General features: G+C 35.4%; 1 protein-coding gene across 8 annotated transcripts in view; it reads right to left on the bottom strand.

The window, feature by feature from the left end:
- Positions 1 to 13,290, bottom strand: part of LOC124709976 (ran-binding protein 3) — a 313,168-nt gene extending 299,878 nt beyond the window's left edge. The window contains exons 1-4 of one of the 8 annotated variants that reach the window (XM_047240887.1): positions 13,113 to 13,252; positions 10,920 to 10,978; positions 10,686 to 10,814; positions 5,595 to 5,677 (exon numbers count right to left, since the gene is read on the bottom strand). The gene's annotated coding sequence lies outside the window, so the exon portion shown is untranslated. Of the gene's footprint in view, positions 1 to 5,594; positions 5,678 to 10,685; positions 10,815 to 10,919; positions 10,979 to 13,112 lie in introns of all 8 variants that reach the window. The other 7 variants (XM_047240886.1, XR_007005409.1, XM_047240889.1 and 4 more) reach the window with 7 other exon arrangements.
- Positions 13,291 to 14,865: the final 1,575 nt, after the last annotated feature.

Here is a 14,865-nt window from a genome sequence, read left to right as displayed (position 1 = left end):
CTATGTGGCTGTAAATTATGATGGTAACTGGTACTTTGGACTGGTAAAAACAATATTCAATGATGAAGAAGATGCAGAAATTCTATTTCTACATCCTTCAGGACCAGCTGCATCATTTTATTGGCCTGAAAGAGAAGATTCTTGCATAGTGCCTTTGGAGCACATAGTCTGTGTAGTAGACGCATCTCAATCAAGTGGCACTGGAAGAATGTATTACTTCAATAAAGACTGTATCAAAAGAACTGAAAGCTCTTGGATGAAGTGGAAAAACAAGTTGAATCAGCATTAATGTTTATTAAAAAGACAAAATTACTCAAAAAATTCAATGTTTCAAGCAATCAGTTGGGTTAAACAAATGTGTCATAAGTACACTATCTTTGTACATAATTCTAATGTTATCTACTATAATTAATAAATATGTTAAAAAGCCATCATTATTTTTGTTTTATTAATTTCCTATATGTTTAAGAGTAAATTAAAACAAATTTGAGCATTCTATCAGGTCTGAGACTCTAGATATTGCAATTCTTATAAAACAAAACATCCGTTAAAAAAAAAAGAAAAGAAAAAAATACATATATATATTTTTTTCATAGAAAATATTAATATATTTTAATAGTATCATTTTTATCTTCAAATATGTATAATAAATAAACTTGCTGCAAAAATTCATGATGTTATCTAGAAGAGTTTTTAAGATAAGCAATTTTAAAGTTTTGAATACAAATTAAATTTACCATTTCGGAAGGTTCGGAAAACACCAAACATAAAAACTTAAAAAATTTATTTAAAAAAAACTATAAGAGATACAGCAAAAAAATTTTGCAGGTGTTGTCAGGATGGTATTAGAACCATTTGAGCCAAATTTCATGAAAATCTAAGGAGGTGGGTGTAAAATTTATTTTTTATTGGGTGATTTGATGTGGAATGACCCACAGGACAATTAATATGCATGTACCCAAATAGGTCCAGCATGGGCTGTAATTGTCGTATGGCAGTGAAATTTTGTTGATATTCTAACGCTTTAATGTGGAAGTCATTTACGCTGGGAAAAAAATTAGTTACCGTTTTGGCCACCAGGTGCAAATCTGGCGTTGTGAATGCAAGAAAGTTGTATTGAAATGTTTCCATGAGTCACGGATTAGGAACAGGACATGGGCAAAAAATCTTAGACAAGTGACAAAGGCATTATGATGATAAAATCAACAACTTCTACTTACATAATTTGTTCAGTGAAAGCACTGGAAACATCAATGAAAAAAAGTGTCAGATTTACACCTGGTGACCAAAATTGGAACTAATTTGTTTCAACATAAATTTGTTCCATATAAATGAATCAGCATATCTACCCAGTTTCACTGTCATACGATAATTACAGCTCATACTGGACCTCTGTGAGTAGCTGCATGTCATTTATAACCATGAAGTATTTCAATCTTCTGGATTTCTGTGACAAAACTTCTCACAGTATATTCAAATTCAGCTCAGTTTCCAGAAAATCTGTCATTTTACTTATGGAGATCATTTTGTGATATAGACAGACACACAGCACACACTGTCTTTTTAGTAACAGCATCATTATTTATACAGTAAACTTTCCCCTTCTAAATACTTTTACTTGGATTAACAAGTTCATTCAAAATTGTTGAAATTCCAAATTTCGCATTCATTTTTGATTTAGTTTAAATCTGATGTGTTGATTAAATTTTTTCTTGCTGACTACTCAGCTTGAAATTCCCTTTATTACTTCATGCATGTGCATCGGGTACATTGTTGTACAGTGACAAGTTCTTAAAAAAAAACACATACAAAAATTTAGGTAGAACGTTGCATACATAGCAGAAAGAACAAAAAGTGGAAATATCTAAACAGAAAAATGTGGTGCATGAAGGGCTGTGTGTTCTTTCTCATTTATTCTTCTGCATATATAATCATTATCTTTTTTGTAACTTATGAACCGGACTAGAAAATCGATTTAAGCAATGTTCCATAAACCTACTTAAATGATGTGACCAACTCACTTCAAAAACTTTGAGACATTTATTCTTCTGCATATATAATCATTATCTTTTTTGTAACTTATGAACCGGACTAGAAAATCGATTTAAGCAATGTTCCATAAACCTACTTAAATGATGTGACCAACTCACTTCAAAAACTTTGAGACATTTATTCTTCTGCATATATATAATCATTATCTTTTTTGTAACTTATGAACCGGACTAGAAAATTGATTTAAGCAATGTTCCATAAACCTACTTAAATGATGTGACCAACTCACTTCAAAAACTTTGAGACAGGGTGATAATTATTAGTTATTGTCTTTCTATTCTCTGTAATTACATTTAGCAGCTTTTTGTGTGTGCTGGAACGGTAATGGCATGAAGTGAAACATTCATGTAATTATTCCACCCACCATGCGATGTCCACTGGACTTTATACACAGCACTTGGAAACACATGATGAGCATTGTTTATTACATATAAAAGGCCATGAAATTATGATCAGCAACATTAAATAAATGAAATGCAGAACTCACACATCAGCAATGTTGCAATTTCAAAGTGTTATATGCCTTTGTTGCTGGATTGCACAGCACTAAAGTTGACAGAAAAATCACTGCCTCGTTTTTTATAATAATATTATCACATACAAAATTAGAGCACTTTCAAACTATACCATTAATGAAGTACACACACACACATAGTTAATCTCATTGCGGAAGACTAATTTGACAGTTCAAAGGATGTATCTAAACACTTTTCTCCAGTTGGTAGTGAGACAAAAATGTTAGTGGTTATCATCTACTTGCAGTCATCCATCCGGCAATAACAAACAGATGCTGCATTTAAGTGAGCGTAAAACCCCATCATTTGTAGATGTGCTTGGAAAGAACAGCCATCCACAGACACTCACATTATGCAACATGTCTCTAAATTTCATGCCTTGAAGATGAAGCTGGATGTATGTGGGAGAGAGCAACATGACTTGTCTTATAAAATTCATGCTCAATACAGTATAAAATAAGTCTTACCACAATGCACGGTGCCTTTCTTGTAGTATTTCCAACACGAGTTAATGGGCTATTTTTGAAATGATTGTACACAGAAACAGCACAGTTTTTCACAAAATTTTCCCTTTTTCACTAATTCCAGTTTGTAAGGATTGTTGTCTGACTGGTAATACTTAAGAATGTAGCAAACCAAGGATTTTATGAGTTAATACTTCATACACTACACTGCCAAAAATTTACGGACGCCATATGGAAGTCGTTTCTGAAAGTATTTGTATGGAGTGTAGCCATGTATGGAAGTGAAACATGGACGATAAATAGTTTGGACAAGAAGAGAATAGAAGCTTTCGAAATGTGGGGCTACAGAAGAATGCTGAAGATTAGAGGGGTAGATCACATAACTAATGAGGAGGTATTGAATAGAATTGGGGAGAAGAGGAATTTGTGGCACAACTTGACTAGAAGAAGGCATCGGTTGGTAGGACATGTTCTGAGGCATCAAGGGATCACAAATTTAGCATTGGAGGGCAGCGTGGAGGGTAAAAATCGTAGAGGGAGACCAAGAGATGAATACACTAAGCAGACTCAGAAGGATGTAGGCTGCAGTAGGTACTGGGAGATGAAGAAGCTTGCACAGGATAGAGTAGCATGGAGAGCTGCATCAAACCAGTCTCAGGACTGAAGACAACAACAACAATGGAATACATGCCATGTGGTATTAATAATTGCATTCAAGGATAGGTAAGTGCACATTCAATGAGTTTGCATCACAGATGTATTTTCTTTCAAAATGAGTCTAGAATAACAACTGAGTAATTTAGAAAGAAGCACCAATGTAGTCGAGAATTTGGTACAAGATTTCACTAGAGTCTCTAAACCCAAAATCCAGGGACAGATGAAAAAGCAATTGTCAGAGAAACTTTTCAATTACAGCAAAGGTATTCCATTGAAACTCAAGATGTTAAAGTCAACACGAAGTACTATCCACTCAGAGGAATGCAATTTAGTTTTCCATTTCATACAACTCAGCAGCCACTATTGGGGCAAAAAGTGAAAGCATGATGTCAGTTATAACACTGCTAACAGGGCCATCCTTCGACTGTGGAACAGTAGAAAAAGTTTTTATGTACTGATTCATTATGTTACATGATAGGGTGCACAGATTCTTTTGTGTGGAATGGCATTTCTGAAGTATGCTAAACTGAAATTCAATTGGGTTTTATAATGGTATGTGGCTGCTCATTCAAAATTTATGGTCTGAGCCCAAACTAAGGAACCGTTTTTTTCTTTTTTTTTCCTTTGTCCATTTGATAATGATCTGGGCCACAAGGTGTAGGCATAACAACATAAAAGCAAAAAAAATAAAAACAAGTGGGTTTTATACACTGGCACACTAAACTTCTTTCAAATGTGCATTTGCTCAAGTCAGGTCTAGGTACTTCACACTAAGAGTTGAGGAGAAAAAAAAAGCATGCACTCAAGTGCTGTTGACCATAATGAACTGCGCAGGCACTTTCTCATGGTACAGTTTGTAAAGTACAGTATTACCAAATGTTCATATAAAAACACTGATATCATGTTGTTTATTAGAAAAAATTTCAGGTTCTCATCAACATTTTTCTATGGAGTCAAGGAGATTCTTGCCATTATTGTGAAAAGTGGCAGTTTCACACATCGTATCCACAACATTAATAATAGGTTATCTGATCTTTGAAACAGCATATCTGTCAGAGACGAAGAATTTCAACTTTCTTCTTCATTAAACAGGACCTTTTTTATGGCTATTTCAAAGTTCTGTTGAAATCCCACATTTCTGAGGATGCGAAGTGGTTAGAGAGACAGTCAGCATGCCTAACTTCTATATCATTCTTCATTACAGTAAACTGGACCCTGAGGAAAAAATTAATTTTCCCAAATGCATTTTTAATCAATTCCCTCTGACCGTAACAGAAAAAAATCATTTGTGTTTCAGACGAAGCTCCAAAAACAAACTTAGGTTCAGTAAATTTCTCCTTGCACAAAGCCTACAGTTTATGTTGGCAAATATTACTATTGGACATATCAACAAGCAAGCTTATATGTTTGTTGATATTTGCCCAAGTCTCAAAAATCTAAATATTAGGAACAGATAAACTGTCACATGCTGTTAGTTTATTGAGAAATACAAACCAACTACTTTAAAAGACTTACCAGCAGAGTAAATGAACAGCTTAGTGAAAAAGTTACTAGAGGGCATGGGGCGGGGAGTTGCAGGTGTCCAAGGTTTCTCTCATTTCTTCATAAGCAAAATTCGTCAAGTATCAGAATAATGTACTGTATTTCACATCACAAGTTATTTTATTTTAAGAAAAGCAACAGTTTTAAACGTGGAAACATTCAGTGAAGATAATCACTCCACATGTTTTAGCAGTTTTTATTATTTCAGGATCTTACTGCAAATATCACTCCCAGTTTTCTTTTATTTTTAGTATAGCTGACAGCAAAAATTCAACTGTCATGCAAATGTTCTTAGATATCAGCTAATATATTTCAAAATGCCATATTATCAGCCCAACTGGATGCACCTTACATTAAACATTACCTTACAGAAATGAGTACTTTTTGTTTCTTAGCGGTTTTGTGGTGGTGGTGATGGTGGTGGTCGTGGCGATGCCAGCTTATTTGCTATCGAACAGATAATTATCAGAAAGTGTTAATGAAAGAGCAATGAAACCAGAACATATGTAGCAATGGAACACACACACACACACACACACACACACACACACACACACACACACAGAGAGAGAGAGAGAGAGAGAGAGAGAGAGAGAGAGAGAGCGCGAGCATGTAGTGAATTACAGCTAATTTTAAATTACAGAGCAGGTACAATAAACAAACAAACTCTTTAAAGCTTACTGGTCAACATGTAAGTTACCCAGAAAATAACGTGGAACATAATTTCACACTACTGGGTGTATTTTACAAAATATTTTTTTTCAGTTCGATTCATTTTGTGTTCTGCTCATCTTGCCTCTATCTTGTGTGACAGCTTATCACTGTCATATGTCTTTGTTTAAGGGTGTATGCTGCAAATTGCACAGAACATTTCCACGAGCCTTGAACAATTTTGCTTCAGATCTAGGAACAAAACTCTAGAAGGTAAATCACACAGATTACATTCACTGCCATGTTTATGTTGCTGTTTGTTACAATATGTTGCTCTATAAAAATATGGCCGTCAAATAAACTAGACATCAATAAGCCTGAGTTGCATTAAGCACAATTTTCTGGCTAAATTTATTTACTTTGTGCCAATTCAATTGCACCTTACTATACTGGATTATTATTCTTTAACTCATGTAATGAAAACTATTTCTGCATTACTAAGCTGCTGCAAGTGATGCCTGGGAACTAACAATAGACACAGCCTATATAGGAGTAATGTCAGACAGGGTACATTACCTCTATGGTATGTGAATTTCACATGCATTAGTTTAACGTAGCCAAAAACTTAACACAATCTTGTATGTAATGACAGATGAGAACAGAGGCAATGCATTTTGATTGTCAAGATTGAAATTATTGAAGATTCTTTGCACATTATTCATGTTTTACAGTAGGTTAGAAGAGGTTCCCTTAAACAGTTGTAAACAAATTTGATAAACAACTACAGCCCTTTTTTAGAATGAAGAATGAGGTGATGGTAGACTGATCTGTAACACAACCTTCAGTTGTAGTTTAGGTTGGAATGAGATAATTTGACAGACTTGGTTATGCCAATATATGTGGATGTTAGCAGTTCAGCTACTTCTATTGTACAGTTCAAATGTTGACACCACACCTGACATTATACCAGACTCAATCTAACAAAATGACAGTTGACCATGAAAGGGGGGGGGGGGGGGGACACGGATGTTGGATCGCCACTACGCACAAGCTCAATATGACTCGAGTAGCTTCTGCTGTACGGTTCCATGCCGAGTACGTTCATATGTTCCCAATTAACATACAGTTCAATAATTAATTTAACATGTTCTGTACAAGAAACATACCACACAGAGAAACAAAAAATATAACAAAAAAAATAACAACGATAATATTAAGGACCACAACTGTCATCCACAGCTGAAACAGTAGAACGATTTGACAACTGTGAACAGGAGGGAAGGTGTGACCAAACTCGTGCACTGATTCATTGTTATAGCTGTCCTCTAAACAACTAGCTGTCAGTAACTCCGTTATTCTGATGTTTAATATACTTTACACTGTGATTTCAACTGTAAATCATGTGACACAAACTTATTATTTCTATGAAACAAAAAATATTGTAAACTTTAAAGGTTATGACCACAATTTGTCTTTTAGCTAATTCGTTGAATCGTTATGTATCTGATCAGATTTTACGCAAGTACTTATGACACAATTTGTCTCCATGCTTCTTTCATTGGGTACTAACAACCAACAGTTGACACATTTCCTTGTGCTCACATAACACCACATGGCAAACATTCAAACATTGCTGCACAAAACAAATAAGTAATAGCAGTGCAACTATTCTAGACTATCTGCCAGTTGATAAATATTTTTTAATCAGAACAGATAAATGTTGAAATATCATTACTAATGGGAAACAGGTTCAGAAATAATGCTGTGATGACAAATGTGATGCCAGACAGAGTGGCAGTGTGTTCAATCATGGTTATTATTTCTACTTCGTTTCAGGAAACCATTGGGCAAAGCAGATTCTGTAAGAATCAAAAACTAGGATGGGCATGATCACAGATGATCACATGAGCGTGCACCTTGATAAATTCTGATTTTGGCTAATAAAATAAACATTAATCTTCACAAATAATTTACTTTCATATATTGAAGCAACATTCAACTGAAAGTTGCCAAAGCAATTATACATTTTCAAACTCACAAACTGTCAACCAGCACTAATCTTTTAGCAATTCTGCATCCACCCTGTGGAGATCATACCACTCTCATTGGATAAAAATTAAAAAACAACTTTCCCCACTTGGTATGCTTGTGCCGAAACTGTTCTGGTGATATTTGAAACATTAAATCACAGCCTGAATAGCAACATCCGTGAGCATTATATACAGTGACAGAACAATTTGTAGACATATCTTATTTGTGTGGGGGTGGGAGAGGATGATGGTATGGCACTATTGCCCAAAATGTCCAGCTATAACAGCTAAATATTTTTCAGGCTTTATATAATCTTTGGTACTAAGGTTCAAATGGCTCTGAGCACTATGGGACTTAACATCTTTGGTCATCAGTCCCCTAAAACTTAGAACTACTTAAACCTAACTAACCTAAGGACATCACACACATCCATGCCTGAGGCGGGATTCGAACCTGCGACCGTAGCAGTCCCGCGGTTCCAGACTGCAGCGCCTAAAACCGCACGGCCACCGCAAACAGTTTTAATCATGAACTTTATTTACTAATGCAGACCACTACTTACTGAGTGTTCAGTCTAAGAAGACTCTTGGCACAGTAACTGACAAGAGTAGCTATTTCAAAAAAAGTTAGAAGATGGTGTATGACTTTGAAACATGTTCATGTGTTTCTGATGATTATGAACCTTAGCTTTCAATACTGTGTTGGTACACTAAAGCCACATTGTTTCCATGCAATTTTTTCCTATGTTTCAATATTTATAATTAATAATACAACCTTGTTTACATTTGACAGGGGTCAAATGTTTGATTTTAATTGATAAGCTGCTCCTGCCAGCCACTATTCGAAGAGTCTTCTTAGAGCGAACAATTAATACTCAGCACCCACTGTTGGCATAAGAACACATATTTGTGGTAGAATTACACCTGCAGGGCCACATGTTACTTACCAGCAAGTCATATTCAAAACTGTGCACTGGTATAAAAAGTGTTATGGTTCTATATGATTGTTTCTTTCATTCTCTCTCTTCATATATTTTTATGGTGTCTAAATATATTTCACCAATACAAATAAATAAATTAATAAATAAATAACTGCAAGATAAAATGACTTAAAAGAGAGAGATGTCCCTATCAAATACAGAAAAAGAGAAACTCTATTCATAATCAAGCATTTTCAAAATTTTCAAGAAGGGAAAGAAAGACAATGGAGGAAAGAGAGCAAAACTACTACAAACAATCACTGATACTGTTCTAACTTTGTCCCCTCTTGGCTCTTTTTTAGGATTAGGAGCTAACAATGTCACATCTACAGACATCAGTTGCACGCAGCCATGTAACATGTCCAACTGAAAAGGGGAACTCCCCACTGCACCCCCCACCCCCTCACAGTTAGTGGTAAGTTAGCCCACTGGACAGCCCATCAAAAGCTGAACACAGATAAAGCATGAAAATAGGAAGAAGGTGTACTGAACTGTAGAAAAAAGAAGAAAAATAGGAACAGTGAACAGCCCAACACAGAGAAACATTGTTATCTACAGTGTGTGTGTGTGTGTGTGTGTGTGTGTGTGTGTGTGTGTGTGTGTGTGTACGAACGCGCGCGTGCCGTGGTGTAATGTCTGCGGCAACATGGGAAGTTGTGACACTTGAATTCCTTTGTTGTCACATAGCTCACACCTATTTATTTGTTGATTTCATTTCTGTGAGAGGCCTATGTGGCATTTCACCTGCTCTCACTATTCATCACATTTGCTTGCAACGACAGTGTATTCTTGCCACATGACATACTCTGTGATGAACAGAGAGAGCAGGTAAGATTACGAATAGATCTCTCACAGAAACGACAAAAACAAATGAACAGGTGTGAACTATGTTACAATGAAGGAATTCAAGAGTCAAAGCTTCCAAAATAGAATGCAAGAAGCATAACATGTAGTACCTGTCTATGTAGAACAAATAGGAGATAAATACGTCTGGAGGTCCCTTTGCTACATGTCACTCTTGCAAATCGATATTATGCCATGGCACAGACGGAGATTTGAAGACAGTGAACAAACACGTCAATGACCAGATGGACAGTTTGTGATTTTGTATATATGGGGTACAAGAGAGATTTGAATCCAGACCTGCTGCTTCACGGTCTGACACCATGATCACACAATCAAGACACTACATATAACAATGTTGCAGATATTAAATTTGGACCATTCACTGTTTCTATTTTTCTTCTTTTTTTTCCACAGTTCTGTACACTTTCTTCCTGTTTTCATGCTTTATCTGTGTTCCGTTTTTGAGAGACCGTCCAATGGACCAACTTACCACCAAATCTGAGGGGGTGCAATTGGGAGTTTCCCTTAATTAACAGAACTGACCAACACGATTGGATCTGAATTTAGAAGCCACTGTTGTATTTGACTGGGACCGAATGTCTTACTATACAAACTCTTCTACAGAAATGTGTGACCTAGAGAATGTCACAACATTGATTTACTGTGATCAGCCCTCTCCCCCATAAAAACACAAGATTATTTTAACTGTTTCATTACCATTCAAGCTGAAGGATCTAGGTCAATGTTATATTTTCCTTTACTATTGCTCAGAGCAAGTTATTGCAAGGCTGCCTTTGAAATGTCTTTATTTTTTTTTCCAACAATGACTGGGATACTACCAGTATAAAAGTAAAATATGCTGCTACTGTCTAACCTTCAATCATCAAAACAATGAAGGTAGCAAAACTTTACATTTATTGAGTTACTCTGATACAACATAGCGCATACCCACACTCTGAGGCTTCATAGCATCTTCTGTTGTTCTTTGATTGGAAACTCTACAGTCCTAACAATGCACGTCTCATCCTCACAGCTGATCATCAGTGCTGAGAAGTTATGCACATGAGGTCTCGTAAACTGCAAACATTCAATTGTGCAAATATGAAATCAGCTCCTGCCTATTATGGACTAATGCTACAGTAACTTCATTCTAGGAAAGTCCTCTCCCACAGCATGACACACCTTTTTCAACTTGATTCTAGCAGTCTTTATCCAGCAACATTACTTCCTTAATTTTCATTCTAGGAAAAACAGAAGAATTAATCTGGTTAATCATATTGAGGTTATTCGTAAAAGCATTATTTTGCCCAAACTTGCTTAAACAGTAAATAAATGTGAGAGTCCCACCTCAAATGGCTCTGAGCACTATGAGACTTAACATCTGAGGTCATCAGGCCCATAGAACTTAGAACTACTTAAACCTAACTAACTTAAGGACATCACACACATCCATGCCCGAGGCAGGATTCAAACCTGCGACCATAGCAGTCGCGCGGTTCCGGACTGAAGCGCCTAGAAACGCTCGGCCACCACGGCCGGCAGTCCCACCTCAAGTACAACAAGACTGCTTCTATTATGTTTCAGTGCTCTTACACTCATTCCTGCCTGCTTTGTGTTTCAGAAATGATAATTAAAAATTTTGTCTGCAATACTCCTGCCAAACTGCTTATATAATTACACAGACCTTTTAAACAGGCTTTTCAACCATTTTAAATCATCTTTGAAGATTAATACAATTATATAACCATATATAAAAAATACACTGCACAACATTAACAGTAATGTACCTGTGTTTTCCCTAAGAACAGATTTCAGACTTCCTTATTTGGATATAATATTTTAATTTCTAATGAGAATATATACAAAACCTGAAACACAAATCAGCTGTAAATTATTTTCTGTGAAAACAAAGACACCTTATATGCAAAGATATGACTACATTAGATAAATTAAATGTGCAGTTTAGCAATTAATAAAGGTATTAAGTAACAAAGACATCAAGTTGTAGTATTATGGTTTGCTGTAAAACTTAAGTGTATATCATAAAACACTATGCAGAAGAAATATTTCACCTGTAACATTCACTCAACAACCACATTCTTTATCAGAATTGTTTTTATTTTTATTTTACTATTTTTTACAGCTAATAATGAAGAAACGTAAACAGGCAAACAATACAACAGAAGCAGTTACAGAAGAAAAAGCTCAGCCTATTGACACAGGTGACCTTTCTGATAGTGATGAAAATCAAGGATTTGGAAGTTGGCTGCGTTCTTCGGAAGGCGTGGAATACATGAGACTCTTTGTTATAGCAAATTCTTTTGTGGTCTTTTTAACAATGGCGTGGCCACACATGTCTCAGTTTTTGGATATCATTAGGTCATTTTTCTGAGGACTGAACTACATGATACTACACAAAAACTATAAGAAAATTTCAAATTCTGTAAAATTAAAACACCAGTCACATATCAGACAATCAATCACAGGGATTGCAAAGTTTTGCAAACTGGTAATCGTTATGCTTCCTCTCGCAGGTATGTTTCGAGGAGTGTTCCTCATAGGAATTTTATTATGGTATAGCACAAGTGTGTTTAAGACAATGGACAGTTACTTTCGAGATGAATTCAAGAAGTACCTCATGAAGCAGCAAGAAGAACATAAACACATGGAAGCAGGTATGACACTTCAGCGTCAATGTGACAGTACAGCACAAAAATCATATAACGAAAAACGTGCAGAGTCTAATCATATGTGTGGCATTACATATACACCAACAGACGTAGGTAGCCAAATCAAAAGTGAGATAAAAACAGAGGAGTGCAACATCCGTATCACAGAAAACGTCGAAAGAAAGTACGTTCATGAACCAGGTAATGGCTGTGAGGCACCAAATACAAAAGAGGGAAACGTCAACGGTGATACAGAAGGACGACAATTATTGGAAGAGCATCCAGACGCATGTCTGCAATCACTCGCGAACGAGGATACATGTAAAATGCCATAAAATGAGCGACAAATTTCAACTTTCAAATAAAAGAGAAAGCTCACATGTCCAACACACTAAATCTCACATTTCAGTTTCAATGAAGCACAACAGCCAAGCGTCGGAAGGCTTAGTGCACACGAAACTGCGTATAGTGTCTTATCTTGAAGAGTCAGACGTAAATATGAGAATGCACTGTTATTACTATCACACAACGATTTTCATCTTTTCTTGACTACTGATAAACATAATGTACAGAACAAATAAATCAAGGAACAACGCATCAACGTTGACTTCTATCACTTGTATTCTCTCCTGTAAGAAATAATACACTGCAAAGCTGCCACACATTTATTTAGAGATTTATAGGGACAATATTAAACAGTAATTACCTTGTTGCGTTTCAACCTATTATCGTGCTGAAACACCTTTGTTATCAACTATCACAACATCTTTTCAAAACATGTAACCCGCCATATTATATATAATTGTAATCATTGGATACAAAGCAAATCATAGATGACGTCTCACCGGCAACTTCAATGATGGTACATCAGGACTGCGCAAAGATTACACAATATAAGTGCCAAAATCATCGAAAAATATAATGCACCAAGGCAGACAAAGAAAATGATATCGTTCGCTACATCAAATTCTCCTTTTTAACTATCGTCTTCTGTGAGCTTCCAAGAGATAAATGCAAATGAGGGCTGGGCATAACAAATTGATGAATAACCGGAAAAGAAATTTAGCATTCGAAACATAATTTAACGATTTTTTCAGGTATTTACGACACTGACAGACAAAGACAAGTGTCCTAGCGAATACCAATGAAGATTTTCAGGATTCACTTCAAAGCATTTTAGCAACATCTCCCTAGAATTCATTGCAGTAGTGAAGGGAATTGGGATACTTAAACTTTTCGCTGTCGTAGTAAAACGGAGTCAGGTGATGTAGCACTTTCCATCAAACAGTATACGATTATTTGGGATATCAAGAAATCGACTGCCACCTCTCTACTATGCCTTAAGAAACCTTGTTAGTAGTGTTCTGCAACTCACATCCTATATGTTAAATTTTTGTGTTGTACTGACATCAACAGCCTCCTGTATTCTTGAAAGGAAAGGTACAATGCATTAATTCTTGTAAGTGGCAAAATGTGTCCACCAGTAACGATAAAGTATGGTATTTTCATAGAGTAGAGGTTGTGAAACGTCAGGCAAAGTCATAATATTTTACAGGACTATGTATATTAAAGTTAGGAAGACGGAATATGGACTTTAATACACCAGAATAACTAGTTTCAAAGTTCCATAGTATGGTCACAAACATTTTCACAGAAGAAATAGTGAACAAGTTATGTGTTGTGTGCTGCTGAAAGTTGTTTAGGCATACATGATGTATCTGAAACTTTAATGTGTGGCAAAATAATAATAAGACATGTACATTGTGTGTGACCAAATAATTAATGTCTTCCAATACCGCATACCGAGCATACTGCTAGTAAAAACATAAATGATTATGACAGTAATACATAGTAGTAGATTAACTATTACTGCATAAAGACAACTCAATATTAATTGTAGAATCCAAGCCATTTTATTGCATGGCCAGAGAAAAATTTTGTTGGAAAATTTTAATGTCGACAAATGGCAACAACGTGCCTCTGTAAGAAGAAAGCCTGATAAATGGGTATAAGTGTGTGACTATCATTTCTAGAATTGTTATGTTTGAAGAGCTCATTTATATAATGGGAATTGTTAGCTTGGTGATATAAATATAAAGACAAAAAAAAATCATTGCATATAATAAATTTTATCTTAAGCACCACTCATGTTAATTTTTGTTGCTAATTGTCAACCTGAATACTTATACCAGCATCATACAAAAATTAGCTTAATGAGCAGCAAATAAATACTTGGTATCATATGATATACAAGAAAAAATACGTTTTTCCTAAATAATTAACTATTTTGTAAACTTAGTTCATCTACAAATTTGTGTATTTCGTTTACAATAGCTGACTCCTAATAAATTTATAACAGGCTTTAGCTTATTTAGTTCACAAATATTAAGTTAACAGATTTTCAACACCATTCAGTGATTATTAACTTCTGAGTATCATATGTATATTTCATTATTTAG

The sequence above is a fragment of the Schistocerca piceifrons genome, chromosome 1, assembly GCF_021461385.2.
Source record: "Schistocerca piceifrons isolate TAMUIC-IGC-003096 chromosome 1, iqSchPice1.1, whole genome shotgun sequence".
Classification (NCBI taxonomy): Eukaryota; Metazoa; Arthropoda; class Insecta; order Orthoptera; family Acrididae; genus Schistocerca; species Schistocerca piceifrons.
Note: the sequence above shows the minus strand (reverse complement) of the source record. Positions and strands in the feature narration are given on the sequence as shown.